Source organism: Rousettus aegyptiacus, unplaced genomic scaffold (assembly GCF_014176215.1).
Source record: "Rousettus aegyptiacus isolate mRouAeg1 unplaced genomic scaffold, mRouAeg1.p scaffold_m13_p_1, whole genome shotgun sequence".
NCBI classification, from domain to species: domain Eukaryota; kingdom Metazoa; phylum Chordata; class Mammalia; order Chiroptera; family Pteropodidae; genus Rousettus; species Rousettus aegyptiacus.
Window position 1 is genome coordinate 72,079,200 of NW_023416284.1, and position 20,271 is coordinate 72,099,470.

Sequence of the window (20,271 nt, forward strand, 5' to 3'; positions counted from 1 at the left end):
CAGGCAGACACCGTGGATCTAGAATGAGAAAATGTCTTTCATCCTTTAAAAAAGAAAAAAGTCTGTGTTAGAAATGCCAGCTCTGAAGGGAACATGCTCATGTAAAACTCCAGCTCGGTTTTGTTAATGGTTCAAATAGCTGCTGATGGTTAGTTTTTGTATGTGATCAGGTATCTTGCTGCCACGCTTTCAGGTGCTACTATTAAGTAACTGTGTGAGTCAAAAAAAGGCAGTGCTATTCCACTCTCCATGGAGTGTACGTCAGCCTGTGGGGGTTGTTTGGCAGGATCTGCAACTGAAGCTCTGTCCTAGTGGCTCTTCTTACTAATTCTTTCTTGGGGGACTGTCTCAGACCAACAATCTTGTTTTTTCTTATGAATTCTTCATCGCCTTCTTAGATTGCTACCCAAGCAACCCAGCTGACCCCATTCCTACAGACTCTTGTCTGATATATTAAATTTTAATTTATAGCCAAACGCCATTTGTTACTTCCGTCTAATCAAGCCAATTTTATTGTGATCTACATACATTTACTTACCCTGCCATTTGTTTTATATGCTTGCTTGCTTATTCACTTAACAAATATTTACTGAGCTCCTATTATGCACCGGGCACTGTCTCAGGTGCTGGGAGTACAGGAGAGACCAAAAAAAAGTTTCTGCCTTCATGGATCTTTTGGAAGGGCAAAAGAATAAACAAATAAGTAGACATCTACCATGGGAGGTGGTGAAAAGGGGTGTGTAGTAAAATAAAGCTTGGAAAGGAATAGAAAGTGACTGGCGGGGTGTTGTAATTTTAGATTGGGGAGTCAGGAGAGGAAGAGAGGAAATGCCCTTATGGGTGTAAGTGAGTGGAGTGTTCTAAGCAGAGGAAACAGTAAGCAAAAATGCCCTGTGTCGAAGCATGCTTGGGGTGTGAGAGGGAGAGTATGGAGGCCAGTGTGGCTGCACAGGAGTTAGGAGACTGCAGGCATGAAGTCAGAGAGGTAGCTAAAGTCAGCATCATTGCTCTTAGGACTGGGTAGGACCCCAAGAGAGGTAGCAGCATTTAGTTCTTGTTTTTGAGGAGGTCATGTATTATTTTACTTATCATTATGCCTGAGGATCAGAAAAGTATAATGTCAAGCTATGGGCCAAGGATGTGGTTCATCCAACGGTCCTAAATCCACTTTGCCCACATGGGTCCTGCTGTTTTCTAATCCCCTTAGAGTTTCTCTCATACTCAGCAGTATTTCATGATGAAATTCCTCCGTTTTTTCCCCAAATGTATTTTACTTCACAAACAGGTGGTGTTAGTAACGATAGGGAATGCGGATGTTGCTCAGACAGTGATGTGTTCCAGCGAGCACTATAGCAGGAACATTCTTCTCCCCTGAAAGGTTTTGTAGCTAATAGCATCACTAGTCCCTTTCAGGGCAGTATCTGAAGACCTAAAAGGAATAATTGAAGAACTGTTCATAGTAGATCATCCTAAAACTTTCCTGCTGAGTTTATTCTTGTTCCCCTCTAGAGTTAATCCCAACCAACTATTAATTAGACTATTTACCAGCTAAGTGCTAAAAGGGCAACAGTGATAAATATTTGCAACGATATTAGCAGTGATATTCACCTAGCAAGGAAAATCTAACTTTCAAAGGAAACTATGCAATGTAGTAAAATTGTACTTTCAATTGTTCAGAGCAGAAATGTCACTTCAAACCACTAGAAGGAAATATACAGCTTGTTATCCTCTTATACTTTTAGCTTGGGTTGAATTAAATTCAGCAACAATTTAAAAATTCTGTTATTTCCCATCCTGTTAGGAAAAAAAAAGCAAAGACTGCTTCAAAGTTGCCTGCAAGAGAAATCAAGAATCATCTCACCTGTCTTCTTTTTCGGTCTGTTATATGAAAAGGAACAGGGTGAAACAGAAAAACAGTCTCAGTTGTTAATTATATATCTAGACAGCTTTAAGAAATTCACTAGAATGATGCCTTCCATCTTCTTTCCTTTCCCCTGATGTACCTTGGTCCAGCTAGAGTTCTACTTCCAGTCAAGATGAAGTAACGGGACCAGATTAACCCTCCCACTGGAAACAATTAAAAACAAGCAAAACATGTGAAGCAATTGTTTTCAAGACATTGGACATTTGGCAACAAAGTGTAGTGACCCATGAGAGATGGAAAGTAAATACAATGAGACTATGATTATGTCCATCTGATTGCCTTGAGAAAGTTTCCAGACGATAGTGCAGGGAGGGAGAACCCCCAAAGAGCACAGTGGACTCCTTTAGTTGAGGAGAAGGTGCTGGGAGTCCAGGGAGGAAAGAGGTGGCTAGAGTTTTCAGAGAAAAGTACCTGAGAGGAGACAGAGAGAGAATTCCAGAGATCTCAGAGGGCCCCTTGAGTATTCAGCAGGGGCCTGATCAGCACAGGCATATGGGAAAGCTACCCAAGGCTGGGGACAGAACCACCCAAAAGGATTAGAAGAAATAGTACTCAGAGCTCTCACAGTGCCTGTTCTCATCAGACTGAAAAACCTAAAGAGGCAGATTAGATTAGTCAAAAGGTACTAAGTACTTGTCCTTAGTAACGGAGAAAATTTAGCCCTTCACTAAGCATCACTATGTTCCTACCTAGCAATTTATAAAAGCAATACCTGAAACTCTGTCCAAGTAATGGAACTGTATTCCAAAACAAAATTCAGGAATATTTATAGGAACACAAAACTCTTGAGGACCAAAGAAGGTAAAACTGATAATGTCAGACATTTAATAAAAAAAACTTAACAGGCATGCAAAACAAAACAAAACAGGAAAGTATTATCTACAATTAGGAAAAAAATAAGTACACAAAAACTGACCCCAAACTAACACAGATGTTAGAATTAGCAGACAAGTTCAATAAAACTTATTACTGTATTCTATGTGTTCAAAGAGTTAGAGGAAAGATTATACATGTTAAGAAGAGATATGAAAGATATTAAAAAGGCCCTGAACTTTTGGAGATACAAAACTTCCCATAGCAGCTATTTGACCTTTTGGAGATATAATGTCTTATATTAAAAAAAATACACTGAATGAGATAAATGATGGTCTTTAGTCCATTCAGACTGCCATAACAAAGTACCATAGACTGGATGGCTTATACATAAGAAATTTATTTCTTATGGTATTGAAGGTCTGAGATCAGGGTATCAACATGGTTGAGTTTCGGCGCGAGGCCTTTTCTGCGTTGCAGATTTGTCGCTGTATTCTTACATGGTGGAAAGAGGGTGAGAGAGCTCGCTGGGGTGTCTTTTATAAGGGCGCTATTTCCATTCATGAGCATTCTACCTTCATGACCTAATCACCTTCCAAGGCTCCACCTCCTAATACCATCACATTGGAGGTTAGGATTTTAACATATAAATTCTGGAAACACAAACATTCAATCCATTGCAATAACCAATTAGACATTGCAGAAGAAAAGACCAGTGAACTGGAAGGCAGAGAAATAGAAATGATCCAAAATGAAACATTCCAAGAAAAAAGACTAAAAAAGAAAATGAATAGAGTATCAGTGAACTGAGGGGCAACTTCATACAGACTAAAATACCTGTAACTGGCAAGAAGAAAAAGAGGATGGGGAGGAAAGAGGAAAAATATCTAGAAGAAATGACTGAAAAAATTCCAAATTTGTTGAAAGCTACATATCTACAGATCTAAGATGCTCAAGGAACCAGTGTACAAGAAACATAAAGAAAACTACATCAAAGTATGTTACAAGCAATTTCTCAAAACCAGTGATAAAGATAAATCTTAAAAGCAGACAGAGAAAAGATACTTGCTATGTGCAGAGGCACTTTAAAGTATTGAGCATCTTAAAATACTGAAAGAAAAATATGGCAACCTATAATTTCATACTCCATGAAAATACCTTTCAAAAGCAAAGGTAAATGAAGACTTTTTCAGATGTGCAAAAGCTGGAAGAATTCATTGCCAGCAGACACATATCTAGAATTGTTAAAGGAAGTCCTGTAGGCAGAATGAAAATGATGCCAGATGGAAACATGCTCCCACACGAAGAAATGAAGAGCACTGGAAACGGTAACTACATGCATAAATAAATAAGAGCCTTTTTCCTATTTAAATCTCTTTAAAAGATAATTGATTATTTAAACACAAGTAATGACAATGCAGTATGGGTTTATGACAACAATAGTAGTACAAAGGCCAGGAGTGGGGGAGAAATGGGAATATGATGGAAGTATAATGAAAAAGCCAATAATATCATCTCTGAATAAGACCCCAAATATTTGGAAACTAAAAATCATTCTTCTGAATAATCCATGAGTCAAAGAAGCAATGACATAACTGAATGACACCTGGTTTCCTTTTTCTAATTCTTTGGGAAATTAAAACACTAGTGAGTATCATGATAGTATTTGGGAGAATTAATTAGTCATAGTAATTAAAAATAATAGCAATTGGGGAGTGTTTTAGTTTTCTATACCTGAGTAACAAATCTCCACAAATTTGGTGGCTTAAAACAACACACATTTATTATCTCCTAGTTTCCATGAGTCAGGAGTCCAGGCTTAGCTGGGTCTTCTGTGCAGCATCTCGCAAACTGTAATCAAAGTTTTCACCTGGGGTCTCATCTGAGACGCAGGATCCTCTTCCAGGCTCATGTAGTTATTGGCAGAATCCATTTCCTTGCAGCTTTGGAACTCACTGTGGTTTTCTTCTATAAGGCTAACGGTAGAGATTCTCTGCTCCTGTTTTTATTTCTGACCTCAGTATTCTCCTTTAAAGGGCTCACCTGATTTGGTCAGGTCCACCCAGGACCTCATTTATGATTAACTCGAAATCAGCTAATGAGGAACCCTAATTATGTTGGTAGATGCCTTCACCTTTGCCATATTGTAACCTAATCATAATGGTGTTTACTCCATCTTAATCAAAGGGTCCACTCACATCAAAAAGAAGAGATTATATTAGGGGCATATGCTGGGGTCCTGGGATTTTAGGGGCCATCGTACGATTCTGCCTCCTCCAGGGGGACAGAAGAAAATGAACGTAAGAAAAGGATATTATTTGTCAATTATTTGTATTCATAATCTCTTCTAAGTTACTAATATTGTTCCTGGATGCAAATAATTAGCTTTGATTGACTTTATATTGTTTTATTTCTCAAGACCACTCATAAGGTTTTAAATAACTTTAATAATAATTGTAGTAGTGGTCACAGCTACTGTTTCTTGAATGCTCCATATGTGCCTGGCACTTGGTACAATATTTACATATAATATCAATTTGATCTTCACAACAAAGGTATGAGGTAGGTAATATTTTACCCATCTTGTAGATGAAGTGAAGAGCTTGCAGCTTAGAAATTGTAAGTAACTTGCCTAAAGTAACACAGCTAGTAAAAAAAGAGTCCAGATTCAGACCCAGGGTTATCTGATTCTAAATCAGTGCTATAGAGAAAAAAATGGGAATGTGGATAGCGAGGAAAACTATTTCCACAACCAGTTGTGCTTTGTGAAAGCTAGTCATTCTTTATTAAATTTTTTCCATTTAGGATAAATACAGCCAGCTTTTGGGAAATGCTCTCTCTGTTGGAAAGAACACATAGTAAAGACTAATATATGTCTATATAATATATATAATGTATAGATCTATCTATCTAATCTATACCTACATCTTTCAACTCTGCTAAATCATTTTCTATCAACCAGAAACATCGTTCCCCACATTCATCTTTCTCCTACTTTGTCTCTAAGGCTAGAACAAGGTTGTACGATTTTGAGTAGCTGAATTGTGTCTCATAGGTAAGTTTCTGATTTGGAGAGTGAAAATGCTCACAGAAATACAAAAATATGTGTACAGGTGACAGTTCCTTAAAATTCAGGTCCTTAAAATGCAATTATTATATGTAATTTCACATGTCTGATTGTTGGCAGTATTTTTATTATTTTATGCATTTGAAAAACTTTTGCTGCTTGAAAGTCTAAGCCTCATGGAAAAGATAGCTCCTATCAGACTGAATATTGCACAGATATTCTCTAAAAGGGGGTTCCCAACCAGTTTTTCTTTGAGGCCAAATAGCTGTATTGCTCTGGTGGTTGTCTCCCTGGACAGTGCCTAAGAGGGGACAAAAATATTCTGGGGGAAGGGGAGTAAAAGGAATGAAACCGTAGCCCTTATGGAAAAGATGCGGGTGGGATCAACACCGAAATTTTCATCAAGCAAATGCTCTCATGTCTTTGTCCCTAGTTTCATCCAGAGTGAAGTGAATACTACAATCTTCAGGGAAAAGCTGTGGACCCCCTACTTGAACAGCATCTTCAAAAGTACAAGGCTAAGTAATTAACGTCGCCACCAGGGGGCAATAATACCACAGAGATGCTGGAATAGTAATAAGCTTGCCTTTATTGCGTTCAAATCATCTACAAGCGTAATTTTAGGTGAATAGATTTTGTGCTACTCATAGTCTATGACACAATTAAGTAGTAATACACTAATTACATTTCTGTTTTAAAGTAACAACAATAATCAACCTATGCAGCCTGTATAGTTGAGTAGGCTTTGTGGGGAAAGCTTTCATTCCCTTCTGCTATCTTCCGCCTTAGGAGGAAATCAGCCTTAAAGGGATTATGATGGGAATCATGGAGTGGGGACTGGCCATAAATAGGAGCAGGGAAGCAACCACATAAAAAAAATGAGGCCATCGTCTCCATGAGGAGAGAATTTCCCCAATACCTTTCTCTAAGAAACAAGTTCAGAGCCCAGAGATCCTGAGTCCTATCTACTAGGCATCCCACAAGACTATGCAGCCTTCTCAAAGAGGAAAGGAGCATCATCTCTTCTTTGGGTCATCAGCATTGAACATGGGCTTACTGAGTTCCTAATATGGACAAGGCACTGTGCTAGCCCTAGCGTGTACTGGGGGGAATAATGATAATAATAACAATAATAATACAGATATGATTCCTACCCCCAGGAACTCAGGGCCTGGTAGGGATACAGCTAATGACCTAATGGTAGATAAACATCTAATCACAAATTGTATTAGGTGATATCAAGAAAACTGTAAGTCAGTGTGAGATCATATGGAGGTCACAAACTGACATGTAACCTGAGGCTTGAGGAAAGAGACAAACAAAAACATTTGGAGAACAGTATTCTAGGCTGACCCTCAGGAATAATGGATTATATATATATAGAGAGAGGCTGGTGACAAGTACTTCAAAGTACCCTTTAGGCCAGGGGTCCCCAACCACAGGTCAGTGACCTGTTAGGAACCAGGCCGCACAGCAGGAGGTGAGCAGTGGGCAAGCGAGCGAAGCTTCATCTGTATTTGCAGCTGGTATCACAGTGCTGGCATCACAGCCTCAGCTCCACCTCAGATCATCAGGCATTAGATTCTTATAGGAGCACTGGTCCCTGGTGCCAAAAAGTTTGGGGTTTTAGGCTATGTTAAGGGTTTGGGATTTCATCCTAAGTGCAAGAATTTACATGGATTCAGCAATCTTTTTGTAAGAAGAGTCTGGCTTCTATTTGGAGAAAAAAATTGAAAGGGAACAAGAGTTAAAGCAGAAAGAATTATGAGGAGACTGTTATAGTAATCAGGTAATAAACAATGAATGCTTAGGAATAAAGATGGAGAAAAGTAAACTGATTTCAGATGTATTTTGAGTGAGACAAGGTAAGACCTGTTTTTGTCTTGAATGTTATGGTTAAGGAAGAAGGAGGGATCAAGAATGACCTTCCAGATATTTGGCATATGACAAGGTAGGTGAGTGTGGGTGACATTTACTGAATTGGAGAAGGCAGAAAAATGAACAGAAGATCAAGTGTTCAGTTTTAGACATGATAATTTGAGATGTCAGGGAGAAATCTAAATAGGGATATAAGGTTGGAGCTCAAGAGGAAGGTGTAGGCTAGAGATTCGATTTTAGGGATCATCAGCATAAAACCCTGAGAGTAGATGAGATTGCCTGAGAAAACAGGATAAAAAGAGAAGAGGGCCAAGAACTAATTGCAAGAGGATGCCAACATTTAGAGGTCAGGCAGGAAATGGAAATATGCTAAAGTGACTGAAGGCACTACTGAAAAAACTAAGAAATATGTATAAGAAAAATTAGGAGAATATGGTATCATGGAAGCCAAGAAAAGAGCATCTTTCATGAAGGAAGAAACAATCCATTGTATCAAATGGTGCTGAGTGATTAAGCAAAATAAGGCCAGAAAAGGAGAATTGGATTAAACGATATAAAAACCATTGGTTACCTTCCCTAGAGCATGGTAAGTTAAGTGATGGAAATGGAAGCCAGATTAGAGGGGATGAAGAGGAAATGGGCACACAATTCTCAAAAATAAATCATAGATGGTTTAGGGGCTTAAATGCGAAAGGAGAAGCATACTTTTAGAAGGAAACGTGGAAGAATATTTTCACGATTTTAGAATAAGAATAGAAATTTAGAATAGAATAAGAACAATACACAAAATAAAAGACTAATAAAGTTGCCTACTTTAATATTAATTTAATAATAATAACTTCTGTTTCATAAAGAATGTAAAAACATAAGTTGCATACCCATGATCTTCCCTATTCCACATTTAAAAAATAGAGAAAAACCTTACTCATACGCCCAGAGATATGTACAAAAATGTTTATAGTAACAGTTTTTATAATATCAAAAACCTGGAAACAATTCAGATAACCAATCTCAATTGAATTAATATATAAATTGTGGTCCATTTATTGAACAGAATGTTATACAACACAGCATATAATGAAAGTGATTGAACTGCATAGGTTTCTCTCATATATATAACATCAATCCAAAAATTCATTAAGTAGGAGGTTATATATTGTGTCCAGTTATATAAAGCTCAAGAATATTATTTAGAAATATGAATATAAATAACCCCCCCAAAGCTAAAAGTACTGAAAGTATTTGCCTTTGATCAGTAAACTTGAACATAGAAAGTAGGATGGAAGGCTACATTTTTAATATACTTTGTAGTTATATTTGAATTTTTATAACTATATATGTATCATTTTAATAAAAACATAAAAATAATTTTAAAAGTGAAAGAGAAGTGAGTAAATGGAGACTATATGAGGGACAGTGCTGAACAACTTTGGTTCTGAATGAAAATATGGAGAGGGTGGTTAGCTGACATGGCGTGTGTATGTGTGTGTGTGTGTGTGTGTGTGTGTTTTGACGGCTTTTAAAAATGAAATGTATTTAGTGCCAATTGGAAGGGGAGGACGAGGATGCAGATTATCAAAGTGATAACCCAGAGTATGGCCCCTGAGAAGGCAAGAGGAAGTAGGGACCACAACACCTTTGATGAGAGGACAGACACTTTGTATGTGATCAGAAGATGGAGGAAAGAGAGGATGAATACAGATACGGGAAGATGGTTGAGCTGTATAGAGGATTTATGAGAAAGTTCCTATTTAATGGGCTATGCCTTTTATGGGGGGAGGTGAGAAAGGACCATGTGCTCAGAAGGGTGGTTAGAGTCAGAGCTTTGAGAGTGAGGGTGTTATGAATTCATCATTGTAGAGTTGGGCCATATTGGGTGTCCCCTTGAGGCTGGGGGACATAAAATTATAATGAAATCAATTCTATACTCACTTTGGCCAGAACTTTTAACATCAAGGAATATATACCCCCTCTACCCCATCCCGAGATATATAGCATTATGCCAGTGGCTACTCAAGGTCACAGGATAAGCATGGCACAGCTTCTGGAAGGTAAATTTTACATAATAAACATTTTTATTTAAAAACCAAGAATGGTTTTTGGTTTAAACTTTAAACATAAAGTTTAAAGATAAAGTTCAAATAGATTTTAACAGCAAATCAGAATGTTTTAAATAGTATGTTATGATTATAAGGGGTGGCTCCAAGCTCGCGCTCAAATTCCTGAGCAAGTGACTTGTCTGCTCCCCTTTGAAGATAGGGATACCTGTGTGAAAAAGTTTGAGAACCAATGACAGGGGGTAGTGGGTGTTGGAGTCATACAGAAGCAGAGCCTGGGAACTGTATTTTTGGACACCAAAGCATGTGCTTTTTTCTACCTTCCCACATAACATCTAAAGATTCTTCTTCAAGACTGTTCATTTCTGCGTTAGCAATTCTGTTAAACTGTATTCTAAATGATGCCTACAATAATCTTGTATTTCTTTAATTTAACAATTAATTGTAATTGTGGCTCCAGAATTTTGGCTATAAATAAATTTTATTAAAACTCGTGGCAATCTCTGCCTGCCATTTGGTTAGTGAACTACTCGACTGTTTTGGGCCTTTCTTTTGGTAAAATTGAGAGCTGTAAAAATTAGGCTCAAAATTGTGCTAATTCTGGACTCTGTTTAGGAAAATACATTTGCATCTCTATCATCCTTGCTGTTTGACAGATGAGTAAAAAGAGTCACAGAGGTGTTGCTTGCTTGAGATACTGAAACTCTTAAGCAGAAGCTGCTAGTTTCCTATTCTGTCAGTAAATGGTGCTACTATTTTTGGTTCAGTGTTCTTTTCCATTTCTGGTTATCGTGATCAGAGAGAGAGATGAATTCTTTGTTTCTAAGATACTCTTTAATCTCCTTCAGGCAACTCACAAGCCATGTATTGTCACAGAAACTCTCACATAGTAAGGTCCTTGGGTGGTGGTGGCAGGTGGGGAGACTATATGATAAAGCCCATGTAACAAAAAATATATAAAATACTATCTTAAACTTTATGTCAGGAATTACAATGAAACCTGTGGACTTAGCCCTTTTTAATAATAACTTGTCAAAACCTATTATTTCCTTAGTGTTATGCCCTTTGAAAAAAGCCAGAGGTGAATAAATCTCACCAGCAACTAGTAACATTCATTGAAAAAGCATTTAAAGAGAATTTAAAGGGGTAAACATTATTTTAAGCATTTAGGAAAACTAAAAATTCCATTTATATGCTAAAAAGGATAATATGATAATGAAGTCTAATAATACAGCAGTAATAAGATTAGGGAGAAATGTGTCATTGTCAGGAAATAGGAAACTGGAGACCGGTACCATTGTCATCCCAGGAAGGGGCTTGGTTCCACGGGTACAATAGAAGTGCACCAATTCTCTGTAGTGACTGAGACGATAGAAAAAAAGCTGTTACAGATACAACCAGAATTTATATCACGGTTTTCAATTGGGAGGGTATTTTACAATGCAGGCATATGGGTAGAACTTTCCTAATTTTTTCCTTTCCCCACCACCTACCACCGACCTGTAACTATCTCTAAGTAGGAATAAAAGAAAAATGAGAGTAATGAATAGGATCTTCCGAATACCATCTCAGTCCATTATGTGGAGCAGTCTCCTAGGGCAGGTAGACTCAAAGATGGCCTCCCGCAAATCTCCATCTTCTAATACAGCGCTTTGTGTTATCTTCTCTCCTCTAATGTGGGCTGGCCAAGTAATCTGCCTCTAATCAATGAAATCCATCAAGATAATGGGTGTCACTTTTGTGATTAAATACTTAAGATTGAAACTTCCAAGTTGCTAGCAGACTCTCTCCATTGCTGCCTTTGATGAAGCAAGCTGTTGTGTTGGAGAGGCCCCACATGGCAAGGAACTTGGGACAGCCTTTGGCCAACAGCCCACAAGGAACTGAATCCAGCCAACAACTCCTTCCCTAGTCAAGCCTGGAAATCAGGCCCTATCGCAGGCCAGCACTTTGATTGTAGCCCTGTGAGAGACCCCAATTAAACCATGCTTAGGCTCCTGAGCAACAGAAACTGTGAGATAATTAACATGTACTGTTTAGGCTGGGGAAAAAAAAGGATACCAATATTAGCAGTGCATGAATTCATCATGCTCTCTCATACTTCTATAGTTGTGCCCACCTGTCTCTTCTGCCAGGAATGTCTTTCCTTACCCTCCTCTTCCATCTGACAGACTCTCCCTTTTCATTTTTTTTTTTCTATAGTCAGCCATGGCACTTCCTCATCAAAACTTTCTGTACTAGTCAAGTTTTCCCCTCTGTGCCTTTTGGCTCTTTATGCTCTCTCTTATCAGGCTTGCTGCATCATCATTGATCACATGTGGGTCTGACTGCTCACTAGACTGTGAGATCCTTGAGGGCAGGAGCTGTATCTTTTCATCTATTTCCGCAGCATCTGCCAGGGTGTGCACCCCAAAGTGTTTATAATATTAATATCTTCCAATGGATAAACAGTGTCTAAAAAAAAAAAAAAAAGACAAAAAACCCCCACCCAGACTGTGCCGCTGTGAACATGCCAAGGAAACACAAGCTCACCCTGATTAAGTCTCATTGTCATAGAAATTTAAATAAGCAAAAGATTTCTCAGTTTGTGCTTCTGGCCCACCAGTTTTGAAACTACACTCATTGTGGTTCATTGCATGAACATTTTATCATAGACAAAAGACCTGAGATACTGGAAAAATTTGTTGCCAGGAAATTTTATTTCAGTGAAACAGAATGAGCTCGGATGCCTAAGATATTGTTCTGCATTCCAACCCTTTCCAGGCTATTAAATCCCTTTGTATCTTTTCGTACTGTTCCACTTCCACAACCCTCCATCATCATCTTTTGTTTCTCTGTTACCCAACCCATGGCCTCTATACTAGGCTAGGTCTAGAATCATTCGTAGGGTGTCTGGATGGTATGTCAGTGAAATTGCAACCTGTGGACATCCCCTGCAAAATATCTCTTGTGAGTTCTATATAAAAGAACTTTATTCTGGCTCTTTGCTTGGAAATACCAGCCAACTGCAAAGCCTCACAATGATGGCCTAGAGAAGTGCCTTAAAGCTTGAAGATTAAATGCGTGGGTTCCAGTTAGACTACCTTGATTCAAACCCACTGTTTCCATTTGCTAGCTATGACACCTTAGGCAAGCTATTTCTCTGTGCCTCACTTTCCTTATCAGTAAAATGGGTGATAATAATAGCACTTACCACATAAAATTGTTTCAAGAGGATTAAGGGTTTTGGTAGTTCTCTAAATCTCTTGAAATAGTCCCTAGGTCTGTGTAACTGCTTGTTCTTGTTGAAGATTCCAAAATTTGCCAAATAATAAAAAAATGTAAAAAGGGATCCACATGCTCAGTTCTGGCCAGGACAATGCTAGAGAAATGCCATGCAGGTAACATTCAGTATTGTGCCATTGTGCTAGTCCAGGTTATATTAAAGGATGCAATAGTTCAGGTTTTGATGTCTCTCTCCCATTTTCTTGCCATTTCTATTTGTTAACATGATGATGTCCATCCTTCAGATATCTCTGCATCCTGGCGTCTTCATTTCAAGAATCTTAGTAATTAACCCTTACAAGCTATAAGACAGAACAAGTGTTACATCTATTTTTGCAAATGCGAAAACTAAGGCCCTGAGAAATATAATATGAACTGATGGATACACTTTGGCCTACACTTACCTAAATCCTTTTAAGTGCAAGCTTTCTTGTCAAAACTTCATTAATAATGGTAGTCTACATTAATTTCTCAGTTTTCTAAAGCCTGCTCACTGATCAATTGTACATTTTTTTTTTTTGGTTGTGACTCTCTCTTCTATGCATATTCGTTATGTTTCAGCAAAGATACCAAAACTTACTAAAGCTGGGGACTACATCTTGCACATTCATTTGTATTTCTCATATGAAATGCCTGAAGGTAAGCTCTGAGAAATTGGTTATTAGGGACACGGAAGGTAATGGGTGGAAGAAAATCCAGCAGTCTGTGCCAGTAACTAGGATAACTGGGATGCATGCGTGTCAGTAGGCAGGATGCCCTGTATAGACCGAACATATGCAACTTCAACATCTCTGGGCCCTGGTAAATTTTTGCACAGAAGTTAATAGTGATCCCACCAAGTTACACACACTGATTAGTCCTGGTCTTGATAATTATTGTCAATCCGTGGTCAATAGAAATCTGCTTTTTTCTCCCAAGAATTGTTTTGGTATTCCATGCTAAAAAAATGCTTTCTTGTTCTATTTTTCCCTGGCTCAAAAAAAGTTATGGTAAATCTTTATTAAAAGTTTGTACTCTTATATTCTAAAATGATAATATCAACCTAATGAGCATTCAACATAGTTGAAATAGAATATATTGTAAGCAATGATTAGAATATTTTCTTTTCTAACTTCTGACTGGTTCAGCAGCATGAACCCTTACTTACTGATGCCTACCAATGATTCAGAAATGTCTTTATCCTTATGGAATGTACTCTTTATTTTGGCTACTTACAATGATTCTTGGTAGATACTATTTTGTCTTTACTTCACCTGATAGTTTATGCTTGTAATGCAATGTGACTTCAGATTTACTCCTAAACTTCCTTTCCTGCACAGGTCACAATGAACTTAAGCCCATAATACATTCATGTTCAACTTTCCTTTTTGGTACCTCGTTTTGCTTTGTTGACCCTTACATCAACTTTCCCTTCCTATACAAATGCCATATTTTTAGAACAGAAAACCTCTATAGGTAACAACCTGTGGTCTTTACATTGCCCTGAGGTCGCAGATAGGGGGCAGGAATGAAACTGCAGGTGCCTGACATTGGTTTAAGATCATGGCTCCACTGTTATATGCCTTTGGTCAAGTGACTCATCTCCTTTAACCCTCACTTGGTGACAATATTTATTTTATAAGGTCATTGTGAGGATTAAAGAATTAAAGCATGTCCAATCTTTAGCACTGAGCCTGGGATATAGCAGGTGTTCAATAAGTGTTCGTTATGATTATCAACCTTCCTGTTGTCATTGGAACTCTAGCTGCTAACCTCTGTATCCTGCCTCAACAAGCTAGCCTAAGAGCATCTCACCAAGTTAGCATAATGCTAGAACCGATGTAATGTTAATGGAAGACTCTTACATTAATCGTCAGTGATGTTATGTCATAAATGATGTTAGTCCATATTTGTGTCAAAGGGAGAGATTATAATTACCTCAATATGCATTATGTCCACCTCTTCAAGATGCTCTGAACTTGACTGTTAACACTGCTGTTAAAATCCTGACCTGAATTTGGTATCATCTTTCCTTTGTAACCAATCTATGGCTCCCGTAATCTCGAGAAATTCTAGCCTTCCTCTTTCCAGGTGCAAGAACTCTGGGAGGCTTCCTAGGGTTTTTCAATTGTCAGCAACCTGTCCCTACCTTTTTCAGGAAGATTGTCCTCATTGCTGCAGCAGAGAGTTTACTTCTAGCTGTCCTCCCCACCCCCACTCTTCCAGGGAACCTATCAGGCTTGATCAGAGGAGGCAGAGTTCTCAATGTCGTTAAAGAACTCAGTGTCTTAATCCTCGAATATTTAATAAGTGAATGTTAACCATGTGTAAGCTTCCAATGATCAACTGGCAATTCAATGGAGTTAGGGATATTAAAATATTGGGTGGGGTAAAGATTACTTGTTACAATCCTATAGTAAAACTGCAGAAGAAGCAGGCAAAACCCCCTGTATCAGGCATTATCCTGCTGGCTCCAGAATTGAACCATTTCTCTTTCTGTTATTATGAACCAATTGTCCATGCTCTTTTCCCTCCACCCTGGATTTTTAAAAACATTATTTGATCTATATCTTGGGTTCAGTATTTATTTCAAATTTCTTATCTTAAAGACCTAGTCAGACTTACTTTTCTGCCTTAATCTTTTTTTGGTTAACTGCTTTATTGAGATGTGACTCACATACCTTAAGTTTCCCCTGCTAGAATATACAATTCGGTGGTTTTTAGCATATGCACAAAGTTGTGCATCAGTCACCACTATCTAATTCCAGACATTTCATCATTCCAAAAGAAACTCATAACCATTATCGGCCACTCCCCATTCCTCCCCGTTCCAGATCCTGGTAACCACTAATCTACTTTCTGTCTCCATGAATTTGTGTCTTCCGGACGTTTCATGTAAACAGAATCATATAGTATATAGCTTTTGTGTCTGGCTTCTTTCACTTAGCATAATATTTTCAAAGTTCATCCATCTCGTAGGATTTATTAGAACTCCATTCCTTTTTATGACTAAATAATATTCCATTATATGAATATAATGTTTTATTTGTCTATGCATCATTTGATGGATGTTTACATTGTTTCCAATTTTTCCATATTATGAAAATGCTGCTGTGAACATTTGTGTACAACTTTTTTGTATACATATATCCCTTTTTATTATGAGAAATTTCAAATGTGTACAAAAATTGAGGAAGTAGTGTATCCATCACCCAACCTTGAGAACAATTATTAATCATGTCCAACAACCTTATCTTGTCTACACCCTAACCTTTTCCCACTGCTTCTGGATTATTTTGTGACAGATTTCTGATAGCATATTGTTTTATACATAAATATTCAAAAATTTATTTAACTTTTAAAAAAAAACAACTTGATCGAGATTAAATTAATATACTATAAAGTTCACATTTAAAGTATATTTTAGTATTTTCCTAATTTTAATGATGCTGAATATTTTTTCATATGCTTGTTGGACATTTTTGTATCTCCTTTGGAGAAATGTCTAATTCAGATCCTTTGCTGCCTCCACTTTAATTGGGGTATTTGTCATTTCATTATTGAGTTGTAGTGTTCTTTATATATTCTAGATATAAGTCCCTTATCAGATATTTGATTTGCAAGTATTTTCTTCCGTTCTGTACATTGTTGTCTCACTTTCCCTATGGTACCTTTTAAAAAACAAAAGTTTTTAATTTCAGTGAAGTTCAATTCATCTATTTTTCTCTTGCTGCTTGTACTTTTGGAATTATATCTAAGAAAGAGTGGCCCATCTCGAGGCCACAAAGATTTATTCCTAGATTTTCTTCTATATTTTTTATAATTTTAAATCTTACACTTAGGTCTATGGTCCATTTTGAATTAATTTTCATGAATGGTGTAAGAAAAAGGCTCAATTTGATTTTTTGTACATGGCTATCTGAAAGGACTATTCTTTGCCTATTGAAAGGTATTGGGCTTCATGTCTAAAATCAGTTGATCAAAAATGTAAAAGTTTGTTTCAAGAACTCTCAATTCCATTCCGTTGACCTATGTCTATTCTTATGCCAATACAGAATTCCCGATTACTGTAGATTTGTAAAAAGATTTGAAATTGAGAAGCGAGAGTCCTTCAGATCTATAATACTTTTTCAAGATTATTTTGGCATTCTGGGTTTCTTGAATTTCTGAATAAATTTTAACTTGTTAATTTCTGCAAAAAAAACTACTGATAAGGATGATAAGGAGTAATAATGACTATGTCAATTCTATAGATCAGTTTGGGAAGTATTGTCATCCTAACACTATTGTCTTCTTATCAACAAGCGTAGGACTTCCTTCTACTTATTTAGGTCTTTAATTTCTTTCAGCAATGTTTTGTAGTTTTCAACACACAAATCTTGCATGTTTTTTGTTAAACTTATTTCTAAGTATTTTTTTTCTTTTTGATACAATTATAAGCGGAACTCTTTTCTTTATTTGATTTTCAAATTGTTTGTTGTTATTGTATCATAATACAATTGATTTTGTTTATTGACTTTGTATTCTGTATTCATAATGAATTCATTTATTGGTTTGGTTTAATCTTATCACTTTATCTTAGACTTGATTTTGGAATTGATCAAGTTTTTCTAAGATCCTAGGAGGGCTCCATCAATCTATTTATATGTTATGTATTTTAAATTTATGTATAATTTATATGCAACACAATGTATTACTCGTAATGTATATAGATCTAAATATATTTAGACATGATATAAATATATATATATATACAAAAGAACATAACCACTTCCTGGATCAAGATATAAAACATTTTCATCACCTCAGTAAGTTTCCTCATGAATGCCCCTTTCCAGTTAACAATCTACCTTCCACCAAATAATTTTTCTGAGTTTCATCAACTTAAATTAGTTTCCTGTTTTAAACTCAATATAAATGGCATATTTAGTTTGATACCTTTGAATCCATTTTTGTTAACTGAACATAATACTTCTGAGAGCCATGTATATTGCATGCACCAGTAGTTCATAATTTTTATGCTAAATAATATTCTGTTATGAATATACCACAATTTTTGTGTTGCCCACTAATTTATCTTAGATATATACATATTGCTAGGTCATGTTTAACTTTACTAGAAATAGACAGTTTCCAAATTGGTTGTATCCTACACATCTATCATTGATTTATAAGAGTCACTGTTACTCCATATCCCTGCTAATACTTGATATTGTTAGTCTTTTTTCACTTTTAGCCATTCTGATGGGTATTTAGTAGTTTCTCGTTTTAGTTTTAATCTATATTTTTCTGATACTTAATAATATCCAGCAATTTCCATGTATTTATGGGCCATATAGGTAACTCTTTTCGTTAGTTGGCATTGAAGTCTTTGCCATGTTTAATTGGGTTATTTCTCTTATTATTGATTTAAAGAAATCATGTATATTTTTTGGGAGGTAAGAAATCCTGTATATATCTTGGATGGTAGTCCTTTATCAATTATATGTCTTACGAATATTTTCTCTTATTTTGTTGCTTACTTTCATTTTAAGAGTCTTTCATAATTTCAAAATACTTTCTTATTTCCCTTTTGATTTATTCTTTGACCCATGAGTTATTTAAATATGTGATTTGGTTTCTGCCTATTTAGGAATTTGCAAGTTAGTGATTTCTCATTTAATTTCATTGCCATAAAATACTTTGGATGATTTGAATCCTTTTAAATGTATTGTGAATTATTTTATGAGCCAGAATATGGTTTATCTTGGTAAATATTCCATGTTCACTGTAAAAGAAAGTATATTATGCTATTACTGAGTACAGTGTTCTAAAATGTTCAACTTTTCTCTGTCCTTACTGATTTTCTGTCTACTTATTCTATCAATGATTGAGAGGGTGGTTAACATCTCTTACTGTAACTGTGAATTTGTCTATTTCTGCTTAAAATTCTATCAATTTCTGCTTCATGTATTTTGAAATTCTATTGGTATGTACATAAATTTTTAAGATTATTATATCTTCTTGATTAAATGTCTTTATCTTTATGAAATGACCCATTTACCCTTAATAATATGCTTTACTCAGAATTCTACTTGTGTGATATTAAGATAGCCACTCCAGCTTTTTTTTTGATTAGTGGTCTTGCTTCTTAATTCAAACTGAGTGTTTCTTCTTTGTGAGTGGGGTATTTATACCTTTTATATTTAATATCATTATTTGCTGTTGTCTGGATTTGCCCACCCATACTTCATATGTTGAAATCCTATTGCTCAATGATAGTAAGAAGTGGGACATTTGGGAGATTATTAGATTATGAGGGCAGACTCCCTCATCTATCATCTATCTATCTATCTATCTATCTATCTATCTATCTATCTATATATCTATCTATCATTTATCATCTATCTGTATCTATCTATAATCTGCCTAGTACTTGGAAAGAATTGCTAACGGAATTTTGTGCATCTGTTGTCATTTTAAGACTCTTTTTTTCCCATCTCTTCCTCTATCAAGTGTGACCTTGACACTTGTTTATTCATTTATTTTTCTTTTTTTTGTCTTTATTGAAATATAATAGACAATTAGTTGCTTGTATTTACATTGTACAATTCAACGAGTTTTCTTTTCACTTATAGCTGACATAAAATAATATACCAGTTTCAGTTGTATGGCATAGTGATCAGAGATCCATATAACTTGCAGTGATCACTCCACTAAATCTAGTACCCCTCTTCCTCCTTACATATTTATTAAAACATTATTAATCACCATCTTTTCCATGCTACACTCTACATCTCCATGTCTATTCTGCAGCTATTTATTTGTCCTTCTTAATCCCTTTGCTTTTTCTTTGTCCCCCCGACCCTGCTCCCATCTAGTATCCCTCTAAATAGGAATTTATTTCCACTTTTGTTATTGTCGTTGTTGATTTTGTTCTTTAGATTCCACGTGTACATGAAATCATGTGATACTTGTCTTTCTCTATCCAACCCATTTCATTCAGTGCAATACCTTCTAGGTCCATCAAGGCAAAATCTTTTTCCATCCCCTTCCTTTTAGACTCTGTGTGTCTTTTAATCTGAAGTGAGTCTCTTGTAGGCAGCATATGTAGGGATCTTGTTTTCTTATCCATTCAGCCGGTTTATCTTTTGGTTGGAGCACTTAATTCTTTTTCATTTGAGGTACTTGTTGATAGGAATATAGTTATTACCATTCTTTATTTCTGTTTTTGATACATGTTTTTTCTTCTTAAAGAAGTTCCTCCAACATTTCCTGCAATGCTGGGTTGGTGATAATAAATTTCTTTG